Source organism: Rhinoderma darwinii, unplaced genomic scaffold, assembly GCF_050947455.1.
Source record: "Rhinoderma darwinii isolate aRhiDar2 unplaced genomic scaffold, aRhiDar2.hap1 Scaffold_1030, whole genome shotgun sequence".
In the NCBI taxonomy this organism is placed as follows: domain Eukaryota; kingdom Metazoa; phylum Chordata; class Amphibia; order Anura; family Rhinodermatidae; genus Rhinoderma; species Rhinoderma darwinii.
The window spans coordinates 72,526-85,766 of NW_027461913.1; the positions used below are offsets into that span (position 1 = coordinate 72,526).

At 41.7% G+C, this 13,241-nt stretch overlaps 62 pseudogenes; all 62 read right to left on the bottom strand.

The window, feature by feature from the left end:
- Positions 1 to 55: 55 nt before the first annotated feature.
- LOC142698504 (5S ribosomal RNA) lies at positions 56 to 174 on the bottom strand (annotated as a pseudogene).
- Positions 175 to 426: 252 nt separating this feature from the next.
- On the bottom strand, positions 427 to 545 carry LOC142698470 (5S ribosomal RNA; annotated as a pseudogene).
- Positions 546 to 612: 67 nt separating this feature from the next.
- On the bottom strand, positions 613 to 731 carry LOC142698392 (5S ribosomal RNA; annotated as a pseudogene).
- A 67-nt stretch (positions 732 to 798) lies between these two features.
- On the bottom strand, positions 799 to 917 carry LOC142698837 (5S ribosomal RNA; annotated as a pseudogene).
- Positions 918 to 984: 67 nt separating this feature from the next.
- On the bottom strand, positions 985 to 1,103 carry LOC142698475 (5S ribosomal RNA; annotated as a pseudogene).
- A 67-nt stretch (positions 1,104 to 1,170) lies between these two features.
- On the bottom strand, positions 1,171 to 1,289 carry LOC142698699 (5S ribosomal RNA; annotated as a pseudogene).
- Positions 1,290 to 1,356: 67 nt separating this feature from the next.
- Positions 1,357 to 1,475, bottom strand: LOC142698434 (5S ribosomal RNA; annotated as a pseudogene).
- Positions 1,476 to 1,542: 67 nt separating this feature from the next.
- LOC142698409 (5S ribosomal RNA) lies at positions 1,543 to 1,661 on the bottom strand (annotated as a pseudogene).
- A 67-nt stretch (positions 1,662 to 1,728) lies between these two features.
- On the bottom strand, positions 1,729 to 1,847 carry LOC142698768 (5S ribosomal RNA; annotated as a pseudogene).
- Positions 1,848 to 2,100: 253 nt separating this feature from the next.
- LOC142698681 (5S ribosomal RNA) lies at positions 2,101 to 2,219 on the bottom strand (annotated as a pseudogene).
- Positions 2,220 to 2,472: 253 nt separating this feature from the next.
- LOC142698410 (5S ribosomal RNA) lies at positions 2,473 to 2,591 on the bottom strand (annotated as a pseudogene).
- Positions 2,592 to 2,658: 67 nt separating this feature from the next.
- On the bottom strand, positions 2,659 to 2,777 carry LOC142698625 (5S ribosomal RNA; annotated as a pseudogene).
- A 67-nt stretch (positions 2,778 to 2,844) lies between these two features.
- LOC142698420 (5S ribosomal RNA) lies at positions 2,845 to 2,963 on the bottom strand (annotated as a pseudogene).
- Positions 2,964 to 3,216: 253 nt separating this feature from the next.
- On the bottom strand, positions 3,217 to 3,335 carry LOC142698682 (5S ribosomal RNA; annotated as a pseudogene).
- A 67-nt stretch (positions 3,336 to 3,402) lies between these two features.
- LOC142698527 (5S ribosomal RNA) lies at positions 3,403 to 3,521 on the bottom strand (annotated as a pseudogene).
- A 67-nt stretch (positions 3,522 to 3,588) lies between these two features.
- LOC142698788 (5S ribosomal RNA) lies at positions 3,589 to 3,707 on the bottom strand (annotated as a pseudogene).
- Positions 3,708 to 3,960: 253 nt separating this feature from the next.
- On the bottom strand, positions 3,961 to 4,079 carry LOC142698522 (5S ribosomal RNA; annotated as a pseudogene).
- A 67-nt stretch (positions 4,080 to 4,146) lies between these two features.
- Positions 4,147 to 4,265, bottom strand: LOC142698783 (5S ribosomal RNA; annotated as a pseudogene).
- Positions 4,266 to 4,332: 67 nt separating this feature from the next.
- LOC142698666 (5S ribosomal RNA) lies at positions 4,333 to 4,451 on the bottom strand (annotated as a pseudogene).
- A 67-nt stretch (positions 4,452 to 4,518) lies between these two features.
- LOC142698627 (5S ribosomal RNA) lies at positions 4,519 to 4,637 on the bottom strand (annotated as a pseudogene).
- Positions 4,638 to 4,704: 67 nt separating this feature from the next.
- On the bottom strand, positions 4,705 to 4,823 carry LOC142698838 (5S ribosomal RNA; annotated as a pseudogene).
- Positions 4,824 to 4,890: 67 nt separating this feature from the next.
- Positions 4,891 to 5,009, bottom strand: LOC142698670 (5S ribosomal RNA; annotated as a pseudogene).
- A 67-nt stretch (positions 5,010 to 5,076) lies between these two features.
- Positions 5,077 to 5,195, bottom strand: LOC142698373 (5S ribosomal RNA; annotated as a pseudogene).
- A 67-nt stretch (positions 5,196 to 5,262) lies between these two features.
- LOC142698753 (5S ribosomal RNA) lies at positions 5,263 to 5,381 on the bottom strand (annotated as a pseudogene).
- A 67-nt stretch (positions 5,382 to 5,448) lies between these two features.
- Positions 5,449 to 5,567, bottom strand: LOC142698805 (5S ribosomal RNA; annotated as a pseudogene).
- Positions 5,568 to 5,634: 67 nt separating this feature from the next.
- On the bottom strand, positions 5,635 to 5,753 carry LOC142698436 (5S ribosomal RNA; annotated as a pseudogene).
- Positions 5,754 to 5,820: 67 nt separating this feature from the next.
- Positions 5,821 to 5,939, bottom strand: LOC142698381 (5S ribosomal RNA; annotated as a pseudogene).
- Positions 5,940 to 6,006: 67 nt separating this feature from the next.
- On the bottom strand, positions 6,007 to 6,125 carry LOC142698350 (5S ribosomal RNA; annotated as a pseudogene).
- Positions 6,126 to 6,192: 67 nt separating this feature from the next.
- Positions 6,193 to 6,311, bottom strand: LOC142698351 (5S ribosomal RNA; annotated as a pseudogene).
- Positions 6,312 to 6,378: 67 nt separating this feature from the next.
- On the bottom strand, positions 6,379 to 6,497 carry LOC142698706 (5S ribosomal RNA; annotated as a pseudogene).
- A 67-nt stretch (positions 6,498 to 6,564) lies between these two features.
- On the bottom strand, positions 6,565 to 6,683 carry LOC142698709 (5S ribosomal RNA; annotated as a pseudogene).
- A 67-nt stretch (positions 6,684 to 6,750) lies between these two features.
- On the bottom strand, positions 6,751 to 6,869 carry LOC142698352 (5S ribosomal RNA; annotated as a pseudogene).
- Positions 6,870 to 6,936: 67 nt separating this feature from the next.
- LOC142698476 (5S ribosomal RNA) lies at positions 6,937 to 7,055 on the bottom strand (annotated as a pseudogene).
- Positions 7,056 to 7,122: 67 nt separating this feature from the next.
- On the bottom strand, positions 7,123 to 7,241 carry LOC142698700 (5S ribosomal RNA; annotated as a pseudogene).
- A 67-nt stretch (positions 7,242 to 7,308) lies between these two features.
- LOC142698437 (5S ribosomal RNA) lies at positions 7,309 to 7,427 on the bottom strand (annotated as a pseudogene).
- Positions 7,428 to 7,494: 67 nt separating this feature from the next.
- LOC142698411 (5S ribosomal RNA) lies at positions 7,495 to 7,613 on the bottom strand (annotated as a pseudogene).
- A 67-nt stretch (positions 7,614 to 7,680) lies between these two features.
- Positions 7,681 to 7,799, bottom strand: LOC142698628 (5S ribosomal RNA; annotated as a pseudogene).
- A 67-nt stretch (positions 7,800 to 7,866) lies between these two features.
- Positions 7,867 to 7,985, bottom strand: LOC142698769 (5S ribosomal RNA; annotated as a pseudogene).
- Positions 7,986 to 8,238: 253 nt separating this feature from the next.
- Positions 8,239 to 8,357, bottom strand: LOC142698683 (5S ribosomal RNA; annotated as a pseudogene).
- A 253-nt stretch (positions 8,358 to 8,610) lies between these two features.
- On the bottom strand, positions 8,611 to 8,729 carry LOC142698412 (5S ribosomal RNA; annotated as a pseudogene).
- A 67-nt stretch (positions 8,730 to 8,796) lies between these two features.
- LOC142698629 (5S ribosomal RNA) lies at positions 8,797 to 8,915 on the bottom strand (annotated as a pseudogene).
- A 67-nt stretch (positions 8,916 to 8,982) lies between these two features.
- On the bottom strand, positions 8,983 to 9,101 carry LOC142698421 (5S ribosomal RNA; annotated as a pseudogene).
- A 253-nt stretch (positions 9,102 to 9,354) lies between these two features.
- Positions 9,355 to 9,473, bottom strand: LOC142698684 (5S ribosomal RNA; annotated as a pseudogene).
- Positions 9,474 to 9,540: 67 nt separating this feature from the next.
- Positions 9,541 to 9,659, bottom strand: LOC142698539 (5S ribosomal RNA; annotated as a pseudogene).
- A 67-nt stretch (positions 9,660 to 9,726) lies between these two features.
- Positions 9,727 to 9,845, bottom strand: LOC142698789 (5S ribosomal RNA; annotated as a pseudogene).
- Positions 9,846 to 10,098: 253 nt separating this feature from the next.
- LOC142698523 (5S ribosomal RNA) lies at positions 10,099 to 10,217 on the bottom strand (annotated as a pseudogene).
- A 67-nt stretch (positions 10,218 to 10,284) lies between these two features.
- Positions 10,285 to 10,403, bottom strand: LOC142698784 (5S ribosomal RNA; annotated as a pseudogene).
- Positions 10,404 to 10,470: 67 nt separating this feature from the next.
- On the bottom strand, positions 10,471 to 10,589 carry LOC142698667 (5S ribosomal RNA; annotated as a pseudogene).
- Positions 10,590 to 10,656: 67 nt separating this feature from the next.
- LOC142698630 (5S ribosomal RNA) lies at positions 10,657 to 10,775 on the bottom strand (annotated as a pseudogene).
- A 67-nt stretch (positions 10,776 to 10,842) lies between these two features.
- LOC142698353 (5S ribosomal RNA) lies at positions 10,843 to 10,961 on the bottom strand (annotated as a pseudogene).
- A 67-nt stretch (positions 10,962 to 11,028) lies between these two features.
- On the bottom strand, positions 11,029 to 11,147 carry LOC142698671 (5S ribosomal RNA; annotated as a pseudogene).
- A 67-nt stretch (positions 11,148 to 11,214) lies between these two features.
- On the bottom strand, positions 11,215 to 11,333 carry LOC142698374 (5S ribosomal RNA; annotated as a pseudogene).
- A 67-nt stretch (positions 11,334 to 11,400) lies between these two features.
- LOC142698754 (5S ribosomal RNA) lies at positions 11,401 to 11,519 on the bottom strand (annotated as a pseudogene).
- A 67-nt stretch (positions 11,520 to 11,586) lies between these two features.
- On the bottom strand, positions 11,587 to 11,705 carry LOC142698806 (5S ribosomal RNA; annotated as a pseudogene).
- A 67-nt stretch (positions 11,706 to 11,772) lies between these two features.
- Positions 11,773 to 11,891, bottom strand: LOC142698438 (5S ribosomal RNA; annotated as a pseudogene).
- Positions 11,892 to 11,958: 67 nt separating this feature from the next.
- LOC142698382 (5S ribosomal RNA) lies at positions 11,959 to 12,077 on the bottom strand (annotated as a pseudogene).
- A 67-nt stretch (positions 12,078 to 12,144) lies between these two features.
- LOC142698354 (5S ribosomal RNA) lies at positions 12,145 to 12,263 on the bottom strand (annotated as a pseudogene).
- Positions 12,264 to 12,330: 67 nt separating this feature from the next.
- LOC142698356 (5S ribosomal RNA) lies at positions 12,331 to 12,449 on the bottom strand (annotated as a pseudogene).
- Positions 12,450 to 12,516: 67 nt separating this feature from the next.
- On the bottom strand, positions 12,517 to 12,635 carry LOC142698707 (5S ribosomal RNA; annotated as a pseudogene).
- A 67-nt stretch (positions 12,636 to 12,702) lies between these two features.
- On the bottom strand, positions 12,703 to 12,821 carry LOC142698711 (5S ribosomal RNA; annotated as a pseudogene).
- Positions 12,822 to 12,888: 67 nt separating this feature from the next.
- Positions 12,889 to 13,007, bottom strand: LOC142698357 (5S ribosomal RNA; annotated as a pseudogene).
- Positions 13,008 to 13,074: 67 nt separating this feature from the next.
- LOC142698702 (5S ribosomal RNA) lies at positions 13,075 to 13,193 on the bottom strand (annotated as a pseudogene).
- Positions 13,194 to 13,241: the final 48 nt, after the last annotated feature.

A 13,241-nucleotide genomic window follows, 5' to 3' on the forward strand; every position in this document is an offset into this window, starting at 1 on the left:
AATCCATAGTCCTTTTTAATCGATTGTGAAACAAAATCTAAACGACATAATAAAAATTCAACCGCACCACGGATTCCCAGACAGTCTCCCACACTGGTACTAGCGAGGCCTTAAGCTGTGTAACTTCTGCGATCTGACGAGAGCAGGCACATTCAGCTTAGAATGGCCATTGACATTAAATGCTTTAATCCACAGTCCTTTTTAATCGATTGTGAAACAAAATCTAAACAACATAATAAAAAGTCAACCGCACCACGGATTCCCAGACAGTCTCCCACACTGGTACTAGCGAGTCCTTAAGCTGTGTAACTTCTGCGATCTACGAGAGCAGGCACATTCAGCTTAGAATGGCCATTGACGTTAAAAGCCTTAATCCATAGTCCTATTTAATCTATTGTGAAACAAAATCTAAACAACATAGTAAAAAGTCAACCGCACCACGTATTCCCAGACAGTCTGCCACACTGGTACTAGCGAGGCCTTAAGCTGTGTAACTTCTGCGATCTGACGAGAGCAGGCACATTCAGCTTAGAATGGCCATTGACATTAAATACTTTAATCCATAGTCCTTTTTAATCGATTGTGAAACAAAATCTAAACGACATAATAAAAAGTCAACCGCACCACGGATTCCCAGACAGTCTCCCACACTGGTACTAGCGAGGCCTTAAGCTGTGTAACTTCTGCGTTCTGACGAGAGCAGGCACATTCAGCTTAGAATGGCCATTGACGTTAAATGCTTTAATCCATAGTCCTATTTAATCTATTGTGAAACAAAATCTAAACGACATAATAAAAAGTCAACCGCACCACGGATTCCCAGACAGTCTCCCACACTGGTACTAGCGAGGCCTTAAGCTGTGTAACTTCTGCGATCTGACGAGAGCAGGCACATTCAGCTTAGAATGGCCATTGACATTAAATGATTTAATCCATAGTCCTTTTTAATCGATTGTGAAACAAAATCTAAACGACATAATAAAAAGTCAACCGCTCCACGGATTCCCAGACAGTCTCCCACACTGGTACTAGCGAGGACTTAAGCTGTGTAACTTCTGCGATCTGACGAGAGCAGGCACATTCAGCTTAGAATGGCCATTGACGTTAAATCTTTTAATCCATAGTCCTATTTAATCTATTGTGAAACAAAATCTAAACGACATAATAAAAAGTCAACCGCACCACGGATTCCCAGACAGTCTCCCACACTGGTACTAGCGAGGCGTTAAGCTGTGTAACTTCTGCGATCTAACGAGAGCAGGCACATTCAGCTTAGAATGGCCATTGACGTTAAATGCTTTAATCCATAGTCCTATTTAATCTATTGTGAAACAAAATCTAAACGACATAATCAAAAGTCAACCACACCACGGATTCCCAGACAGTCTCCCACACTGGTACTAGCGAGGCCTTAAGCTGTGTAACTTCTGCGATCTGACGAGAGCAGGCACATTCAGCTTAGAATGGCCATTGACATTAAATGCTTTAATCCATAGTACTTTTTAATCGATTGTGAAACAAAATCTAAACGACATAATAAAAAGTCAACCGCACCACGGATTCCCAGACAGTCTCCCACACTGGTACTAGCGAGGCCTTAAGCTGTGTAACTTCTGCGATCTGACGAGAGCAGGGACATTCAGCTTAGAATGGCCATTGACATTAAATGCTTTAATCCATAGTCCTTTTTAATCGATTGTGAAACAAAATCTAAACGACATAATAAAAAGTCAACCGCACCACGGATTCCCAGACAGTCTCCCACACTGGTACTAGCGAGGCGTTAAGCTGTGTAACTTCTGCGATCTAACGAGAGCAGGCACATTCAGCTTAGAATGGCCATTAACATTAAAAGCCTTAATCCATAGTCCTATTTAATCTATTGTGAAACAAAATCTAAACAACATAATAAAAAGGCAACCGCACCACGGATTCCCAGACAGTCTCCCACACTGGTACTAGCGAGGCGTTAAGCTGTGTAACTTCTGCGATCTAACAAGAGCAGGGACATTCAGCTTAGAATGGCCATTGACATTAAAGACTTTAATCCATAGTCCTTTTTAATCGATTGTGAAACAAAATCTAAACGACACAATAAAAATTCAACCGCACCACGGATTCCCAGACAGTCTCCCACACTGGTACTAGCGAGGCCTTAAGCTGTGTAACTTCTGCGTTCTGACCAGAGCAGGCACATTCAGCTTAGAATGGCCATTGACGTTAAATGCTTTAATCCATAGTCCTATTTAATCTATTGTGAAACAAAATCTAAACGACATAATCAAAAGTCAACCACACCATGGATTCCCAGACAGTCTCCCACACTGGTACTAGCGAGGCCTTAAGCTGTGTAACTTCTACGATCTAAAGAGAGCAGGCACATTCAGCTTAGAATGGCCATTGACATTAAATGCTTTAATCCATAGTACTTTTTAATCGATTGTGAAACAAAATCTAAACGACATAATAAAAAGTCAACCGCACCACGGATTCCCAGACAGTCTCCCACACTGGTACTAGCGAGGCCTTAAGCTGTGTAACTTCTGCGATCTGACGAGAGCAGGGACATTCAGCTTAGAATGGCCATTGACATTAAATGCTTTAATCCATAGTCCTTTTTAATCGATTGTGAAACAAAATCTAAACGACATAATAAAAAGTCAACCGCACCACGGATTCCCAGACAGTCTCCCACACTGGTACTAGCGAGTCCTTAAGCTGTGTAACTTCTGCGATCTGACGAGAGCAGGCACATTCAGCTTAGAATGGCCATTGACGTTAAATGCTTTAATCCATAGTCCTTTTTAATCGATTGTGAAACAAAATCTAAACGACATAATAAAAAGTCAACCGCACCACGGATTCCCAGACAGTCTCCCACACTGGTACTAGCGAGGCCTTAAGCTGTGTAACTTCTGCGATCTGACGAGAGCAGGCACATTCAGCTTAGAATGGCCATTAACATTAAAAGCCATAATCCATAGTCCTATTTAATCTATTGTGAAACAAAATCTAAACGACATAATAAAAAGGCAACCGCACCACGGATTCCCAGACAGTCTCCCACACTGGTACTAGCGAGGCGTTAAGCTGTGTAACTTCTGCGATCTAACAAGAGCAGGGACATTCAGCTTAGAATGACCATTGACATTAAAGGATTTAATCCATAGTCCTTTTTAATCGATTGTGAAACAAAATCTAAACGACACAATAAAAATTCAACCGCACCACGGATTCCCAGACAGTCTCCCACACTGGTACTAGCGAGGCCTTAAGCTGTGTAACTTCTGCGTTCTGACCAGAGCAGGCACATTCAGCTTAGAATGGCCATTGACGTTAAATGCTTTAATCCATAGTCCTATTTAATCTATTGTGAAACAAAATCTAAACGACTTAATAAAAAGTCAACAGCACCACGGATTTCCAGACAGTCTCCCACACTGGTACTAGCGAGGCCTTAAGCTGTGTAACTTCTGCGATCTGACGAGAGCAGGCACATTCAGCTTAGAATGGCCATTGACATTAAATGCTTTAATCCATAGTCCTTTTTAATCGATTGTGAAACAAAATCTAAACGACATAATAAAAAGTCAACCGTACCATGGATTCCCAGACAGTCTCCCACACTGGTACTAGAGAGGCCTTAAGCTGTGTAACTTCTGCGATCTGACGAGAGCAGGCACATTCAGCTTAGAATGGCCATTGACATTAAATCCTTTAATCCATAGTCCTATTTAATCTATTGTGAAACAAAATCTAAACGACATAATAAAAAGTCAACCGCACCACGGATTCCCAGACAGTCTCCCACACTGGTACTAGCGAGGCGTTAAGCTCTGTAACTTCTGCGATCTAACGAGAGCAGGCACATTCAGCTTAGAATGGCCATTGACATTAAATGCTTTAATCCATAGTCCTTTTTAATCGATTGTGAAACAAAATCTAAACGACATAATAAAAAGTCAACCGCACCACGTATTCCCAGACAGTCTCCCACACTGGTACTAGCGAGGCCTTAAGCTGTGTAACTTCTGCGATCTGACGAGAGCAGGCACATTCAGCTTAGAATGGCCATTACCATTAAAAGCCTTAATCCATAGTCCTATTTAATCTATTGTGAAACAAAATCTAAACGACATAATAAAAAGTCAACCGCACCACGGATTCCCAGACAGTCTCCCACACTGGTACTAGCGAGGCGTTAAGCTGTGTAACTTCTGCGATCTGACCAGAGCAGGTACATTCAGCTTAGAATGGCCATTGACGTTAAATGCTTTAATCCATAGTCCTATTTAATCTATTGTGAAACAAAATCTAAACGACATAATCAAAAGTCAACCACACCACGGATTCCCAGACAGTCTCCCACACTGGTACTAGCGAGGCCTTAAGCTGTGTAACTTCTGCAATCTGACGAGAGCAGGGACATTCAGCTTAGAATGGCCATTGACATTAAATGCTTTAATCCATAGTCCTTTTTAATCGATTGTGAAACAAAATCTAAACGACATAATAAAAAGTCAACCGCACCACGGATTCCCAGACAGTCTCCCACACTGGTACTAGCGAGTCCTTAAGCTGTGTAACTTCTGCGATCTGACGAGAGCAGGCACATTCAGCTTAGAATGGCCATTGACGTTAAATGCTTTAATCCATAGTCCTATTTAATCTATTGTGAAACAAAATCTAAACGACTTAATAAAAAGTCAACCGCACCACGGATTCCCAGACAGTCTCCCACACTGGTACTAGCGAGGCCTTAAGCTGTGTAACTTCTGCGATCTGACGAGAGCAGGCACATTCAGCTTAGAATGGCCATTGACATTAAATGTTTTAATCCATAGTCCTTTTTAATCGATTGTGAAACAAAATCTAAACGACATAATAAAAAGTCAACCGTACCATGGATTCCCAGACAGTCTCCCACACTGGTACTAGCGAGGCCTTAAGCTGTGTAACTTCTGCGATCTGACGAGAGCAGGCACATTCAGCTTAGAATGGCCATTGACATTAAATCCTTTAATCAATAGTCCTATTTAATCTATTGTGAAACAAAATCTAAACGACATAATAAAAAGTCAACCGCACCACGGATTCCCAGACAGTCTCCCACACTGGTACTAGCGAGGCCTAAAGCTGTGTAACTTCTGCGATCTGACGAGAGCAGGCACTTTCAGCTTAGAATGGCCATTAACATTAAAAGCCTTAATCCATAGTCCTATTTAATCTATTGTGAAACAAAATCTAAACAACATAATAAAAAGTCAACCGCACCACGAATTCCCAGACAGTCTCCCACACTGGTACTAGCGAGGGCTTAAGCTGTGTAACTTCTGCGATCTGACGAGAGCAGGCACATTCAGCTTAGAATGGACATTGACATTAAAAGCCTTAATCCATAGTCCTATTTAATCTATTGTGAAACAAAATCTAAACAACATAATAAAAAGTCAACCGCACCACGGATTCCCAGACAGTCTCCCACACTGGTACTAGCGAGGCCTTAAGCTGTGTAACTTCTGCGTTCTGACCAGAGAAGGCACATTCAGCTTAGAATGGCCATTGACGTTAAATGCTTTAATCCATAGTCCTATTTAATCTATTGTGAAACAAAATCTAAACGACATAATAAAAAGTCAACCACACCACGGATTCCCAGACAGTCTCCCACACTGGTACTAGCGAGGCCTTAAGCTGTGTAACTTCTGCGATCTGACGAGAGCAGGCACATTCAGCTTAGAATGGCCATTGACATTAAATGCTTTAATCCATAGTACTTTTTAATCGATTGTGAAACAAAATCTAAACGACATAATAAAAAGTCAACCGCACCACGGATTCCCAGACAGTCTCCCACACTGGTACTAGCGAGGCCTTAAGCTGTGTAATTTCTGCGATCTGACGAGAGCAGGGACATTCAGCTTAGAATGGCCATTGACATTAAATGCTTTAATCCATAGTCCTTTTTAATCGATTGTGAAACAAAATCTAAACGACATAATAAAAAGTCAACCGCACCACGGATTCCCAGACAGTCTCCCACACTGGTACTAGCGAGGCCTTAAGCTGTGTAACTTCTGCGATCTGACGAGAGCAGGCACATTCAGCTTAGAATGGCCATTGACGTTAAATGCTTTAATCCATAGTCCTATTTAATCTATTGTGAAACAAAATCTAAACGACTTAATAAAAAGTCAACCGCACCACGGATTCCCAGACAGTCTCCCACACTGGTACTAGCGAGGCCTTAAGCTGTGTAACTTCTGCGATCTGACGAGAGCAGGCACATTCAGCTTAGAATGGCCATTGACAATAAATGCTTTAATCCATAGTCCTTTTTAATCGATTGTGAAACAAAATCTAAACGACATAATAAAAAGTCAACCGCACCATGGATTCCCAGACAGTCTCCCACACTGGTACTAGCGAGGCCTTAAGCTGTGTAACTTCTGCGATCCGACGAGAGCAGGGACATTCAGCTTAGAATGGCCATTGACATTAAATGCTTTAATCCATAGTCCTTTTTAATCGATTGTGAAACAAAATCTAAACGACATAATAAAAATTCAACCGCACCACGGATTCCCAGACAGTCTCCCACACTGGTACTAGCGAGGACTTAAGCTGTGTAACTTCTGCGATCTGACGAGAGCAGGCACATTCAGCTTAGAATGGCCATTGACGTTAAATCCTTTAATCCATAGTCCTATTTAATCTATTGTGAAACAAAATCTAAACGACATAATAAAAAGTCAACCGCACCACGGATTCCCAGACAGTCTCCCACACTGGTACTAGCGAGGCCTTAAGCTGTGTAACTTCTGCGATCTGACGAGAGCAGGCACATTCAGCTTAGAATGGCCATTGACATTAAATGATTTAATCCATAGTCCTTTTTAATCGATTGTGAAACAAAATCTAAACGACATAATAAAAAGTCAACCGCTCCACGGATTCCCAGACAGTCTCCCACACTGGTACTAGCGAGGACTTAAGCTGTGTAACTTCTGCGATCTGACGAGAGCAGGCACATTCAGCTTAGAATGGCCATTGACGTTAAATCTTTTAATCCATAGTCCTATTTAATCTATTGTGAAACAAAATCTAAACGACATAATAAAAAGTCAACCGCACCACGGATTCCCAGACAGTCTCCCACACTGGTACTAGCGAGGCGTTAAGCTGTGTAACTTCTGCGATCTAACGAGAGCAGGCACATTCAGCTTAGAATGGCCATTGACGTTAAATGCTTTAATCCATAGTCCTATTTAATCTATTGTGAAACAAAATCTAAACGACATAATCAAAAGTCAACCACACCACGGATTCCCAGACAGTCTCCCACACTGGTACTAGCGAGGCCTTAAGCTGTGTAACTTCTGCGATCTGACGAGAGCAGGCACATTCAGCTTAGAATGGCCATTGACATTAAATGCTTTAATCCATAGTACTTTTTAATCGATTGTGAAACAAAATCTAAACGACATAATAAAAAGTCAACCGCACCACGGATTCCCAGACAGTCTCCCACACTGGTACTAGCGAGGCCTTAAGCTGTGTAACTTCTGCGATCTGACGAGAGCAGGGACATTCAGCTTAGAATGGCCATTGACATTAAATGCTTTAATCCATAGTCCTTTTTAATCGATTGTGAAACAAAATCTAAACGACATAATAAAAAGTCAACCGCACCACGGATTCCCAGACAGTCTCCCACACTGGTACTAGCGAGTCCTTAAGCTGTGTAACTTCTGCGATCTGACGAGAGCAGGCACATTCAGCTTAGAATGGCCATTGACGTTAAATGCTTTAATCCATAGTCCTATTTAATCTATTGTGAAACAAAATCTAAACGACTTAATAAAAAGTCAACCGCACCACGGATTCCCAGACAGTCTCCCACACTGGTACTAGCGAGGCGTTAAGCTGTGTAACTTCTGCGATCTAACGAGAGCAGGCACATTCAGCTTAGAATGGCCATTAACATTAAAAGCCTTAATCCATAGTCCTATTTAATCTATTGTGAAACAAAATCTAAACAACATAATAAAAAGGCAACCGCACCACGGATTCCCAGACAGTCTCCCACACTGGTACTAGCGAGGCGTTAAGCTGTGTAACTTCTGCGATCTAACAAGAGCAGGGACATTCAGCTTAGAATGGCCATTGACATTAAAGACTTTAATCCATAGTCCTTTTTAATCGATTGTGAAACAAAATCTAAACGACACAATAAAAATTCAACCGCACCACGGATTCCCAGACAGTCTCCCACACTGGTACTAGCGAGGCCTTAAGCTGTGTAACTTCTGCGTTCTGACCAGAGCAGGCACATTCAGCTTAGAATGGCCATTGACGTTAAATGCTTTAATCCATAGTCCTATTTAATCTATTGTGAAACAAAATCTAAACGACATAATCAAAAGTCAACCACACCATGGATTCCCAGACAGTCTCCCACACTGGTACTAGCGAGGCCTTAAGCTGTGTAACTTCTACGATCTAAAGAGAGCAGGCACATTCAGCTTAGAATGGCCATTGACATTAAATGCTTTAATCCATAGTACTTTTTAATCGATTGTGAAACAAAATCTAAACGACATAATAAAAAGTCAACCGCACCACGGATTCCCAGACAGTCTCCCACACTGGTACTAGCGAGGCCTTAAGCTGTGTAACTTCTGCGATCTGACGAGAGCAGGGACATTCAGCTTAGAATGGCCATTGACATTAAATGCTTTAATCCATAGTCCTTTTTAATCGATTGTGAAACAAAATCTAAACGACATAATAAAAAGTCAACCGCACCACGGATTCCCAGACAGTCTCCCACACTGGTACTAGCGAGTCCTTAAGCTGTGTAACTTCTGCGATCTGACGAGAGCAGGCACATTCAGCTTAGAATGGCCATTGACGTTAAATGCTTTAATCCATAGTCCTTTTTAATCGATTGTGAAACAAAATCTAAACGACATAATAAAAAGTCAACCGCACCACGGATTCCCAGACAGTCTCCCACACTGGTACTAGCGAGGCCTTAAGCTGTGTAACTTCTGCGATCTGACGAGAGCAGGCACATTCAGCTTAGAATGGCCATTAACATTAAAAGCCATAATCCATAGTCCTATTTAATCTATTGTGAAACAAAATCTAAACGACATAATAAAAAGGCAACCGCACCACGGATTCCCAGACAGTCTCCCACACTGGTACTAGCGAGGCGTTAAGCTGTGTAACTTCTGCGATCTAACAAGAGCAGGGACATTCAGCTTAGAATGACCATTGACATTAAAGGATTTAATCCATAGTCCTTTTTAATCGATTGTGAAACAAAATCTAAACGACACAATAAAAATTCAACCGCACCACGGATTCCCAGACAGTCTCCCACACTGGTACTAGCGAGGCCTTAAGCTGTGTAACTTCTGCGTTCTGACCAGAGCAGGCACATTCAGCTTAGAATGGCCATTGACGTTAAATGCTTTAATCCATAGTCCTATTTAATCTATTGTGAAACAAAATCTAAACGACTTAATAAAAAGTCAACAGCACCACGGATTTCCAGACAGTCTCCCACACTGGTACTAGCGAGGCCTTAAGCTGTGTAACTTCTGCGATCTGACGAGAGCAGGCACATTCAGCTTAGAATGGCCATTGACATTAAATGCTTTAATCCATAGTCCTTTTTAATCGATTGTGAAACAAAATCTAAACGACATAATAAAAAGTCAACCGTACCATGGATTCCCAGACAGTCTCCCACACTGGTACTAGAGAGGCCTTAAGCTGTGTAACTTCTGCGATCTGACGAGAGCAGGCACATTCAGCTTAGAATGGCCATTGACATTAAATCCTTTAATCCATAGTCCTATTTAATCTATTGTGAAACAAAATCTAAACGACATAATAAAAAGTCAACCGCACCACGGATTCCCAGACAGTCTCCCACACTGGTACTAGCGAGGCGTTAAGCTCTGTAACTTCTGCGATCTAACGAGAGCAGGCACATTCAGCTTAGAATGGCCATTGACATTAAATGCTTTAATCCATAGTCCTTTTTAATCGATTGTGAAACAAAATCTAAACGACATAATAAAAAGTCAACCGCACCACGTATTCCCAGACAGTCTCCCACACTGGTACTAGCGAGGCCTTAAGCTGTGTAACTTCTGCGATCTGACGAGAGCAGGCACATTCAGCTTAGAATGGCCATTACCATTAAAAGCCTTAATCCATAGTCCTATTTAATCTATTGTGAAACAAAATCTAAACGACATAATAAAAAGTCAACCGCACCACGGATTCCCAGACAGTCTCCCACACTGGTACTAGCGAGGCGTTAAGCTGTGTAACTTCTGCGATCTGACCAGAGCAGGTACATTCAGCTTAGAATGGCCATTGACGTTAAATGCTTTAATCCATAGTCCTATTTAATCTATTGTGAAACAAAATCTAAACGACATAATCAAAAGTCAACCACACCACGGATTCCCAGACAGTCTCCCACACTGGTACTAGCGAGGCCTTAAGCTGTGTAACTTCTGCAATCTGACGAGAGCAGGGACATTCAGCTTAGAATGGCCATTGACATTAAATGCTTTAATCCATAGTCCTTTTTAATCGATTGTGAAACAAAATCTAAACGACATAATAAAAAGTCAACCGCACCACGGATTCCCAGACAGTCTCCCACACTGGTACTAGCGAGTCCTTAAGCTGTGTAACTTCTGCGATCTGACGAGAGCAGGCACATTCAGCTTAGAATGGCCATTGACGTTAAATGCTTTAATCCATAGTCCTATTTAATCTATTGTGAAACAAAATCTAAACGACTTAATAAAAAGTCAACCGCACCACGGATTCCCAGACAGTCTCCCACACTGGTACTAGCGAGGCCTTAAGCTGTGTAACTTCTGCGATCTGACGAGAGCAGGCACATTCAGCTTAGAATGGCCATTGACATTAAATGTTTTAATCCATAGTCCTTTTTAATCGATTGTGAAACAAAATCTAAACGACATAATAAAAAGTCAACCGTACCATGGATTCCCAGACAGTCTCCCACACTGGTACTAGCGAGGCCTTAAGCTGTGTAACTTCTGCGATCTGACGAGAGCAGGCACATTCAGCTTAGAATGGCCATTGACATTAAATCCTTTAATCAATAGTCCTATTTAATCTATTGTGAAACAAAATCTAAACGACATAATAAAAAGTCAACCGCACCACGGATTCCCAGACAGTCTCCCACACTGGTACTAGCGAGGCCTAAAGCTGTGTAACTTCTGCGATCTGACGAGAGCAGGCACTTTCAGCTTAGAATGGCCATTAACATTAAAAGCCTTAATCCATAGTCCTATTTAATCTATTGTGAAACAAAATCTAAACAACATAATAAAAAGTCAACCGCACCACGAATTCCCAGACAGTCTCCCACACTGGTACTAGCGAGGGCTTAAGCTGTGTAACTTCTGCGATCTGACGAGAGCAGGCACATTCAGCTTAGAATGGACATTGACATTAAAAGCCTTAATCCATAGTCCTATTTAATCTATTGTGAAACAAAATCTAAACAACATAATAAAAAGTCAACCGCACCACGGATTCCCAGACAGTCTCCCACACTGGTACTAGCGAGGCCTTAAGCTGTGTAACTTCTGCGTTCTGACCAGAGAAGGCACATTCAGCTTAGAATGGCCATTGACGTTAAATGCTTTAATCCATAGTCCTATTTAATCTATTGTGAAACAAAATCTAAACGACATAATAAAAAGTCAACCACACCACGGATTCCCAGACAGTCTCCCACACTGGTACTAGCGAGGCCTTAAGCTGTGTAACTTCTGCGATCTGACGAGAGCAGGCACATTCAGCTTAGAATGGCCATTGACATTAAATGCTTTAATCCATAGTACTTTTTAATCGATTGTGAAACAAAATCTAAACGACATAATAAAAAGTCAACCGCACCACGGATTCCCAGACAGTCTCCCACACTGGTACTAGCGAGGCCTTAAGCTGTGTAATTTCTGCGATCTGACGAGAGCAGGGACATTCAGCTTAGAATGGCCATTGACCTTAAATGCTTTAATCCATAGTCCTTTTTAATCGATTGTGAAACAAAATCTAAACGACATAATAAAAAGTCAACCGCACCACGGATTCCCAGACAGTCTCCCACACTGGTACTAGCGAGGCCTTAAGCTGTGTAACTTCTGCGATCTGACGAGAGCAGGCACATTCAGCTTAGAATGGCCATTGACGTTAAATGCTTTAATCCATAGTCCTATTTAATCTATTGTGAAACAAAATCTAAACGACTTAATAAAAAGTCAACCGCACCACGGATTCCCAGACAGTCTCCCACACTGGTACTAGCGAGGCCTTAAGCTGTGTAACTTCTGCGATCTGACGAGAGCAGGCACATTCAGCTTAGAATGGCCATTGACAATAAATGCTTTAATCCATAGTCCTTTTTAATCGATTGTGAAACAAAATCTAAACGACATAATAAAAAGTCAACCGCACCATGGATTCCCAGACAGTCTCCCACACTGGTACTAGCGAGGCCTTAAGCTGTGTAACTTCTGCGATCCGACGAGAGCAGGGACATTCAGCTTAGAATGGCCATTGACATTAAATGCTTTAATCCATAGTCCTTTTTAATCGATTGTGAAACAAAATCTAAACGACATAATAAAAATTCAACCGCACCACGGATTCCCAGACAGTCTCCCACACTGGTACTAGCGAGGACTTAAGCTGTGTAACTTCTGCGATCTGACGAGAGCAGGCACATTCAGCTTAGAATGGCCATTGACGTTAAATCCTTTAATCCATAGTCCTATTTAATCTATTGTGAAACAAAATCTAAACGACATAATAAAAAGTCAACCGCACCACGGATTCCCAGACAGTCTCCCACACTGGTACTAGCGAGGCCTTAAGCTGTGTAACTTCTGCGATCTGACGAGAGCAGGCACATTCAGCTTAGAATGGCCATTGACATTAAATGCTTTAATCCATAGTACTTTTTAATCGATTGTGAAACAAAATCTAAACAACATAATAAAAAGTCAACCGCACCACGGATTCCCAGACAGTCTCCCACACTGGTACTAGCGAGGCGTTAAGCTGTGTAACTTCTGCGATCTAACGAGAGCAGGCACATTCAGCTTAGAATGGCCATTGACATTAAATGCTTTAATCCATAGTCCTTTTTAATCGATTGTGAAACAAAA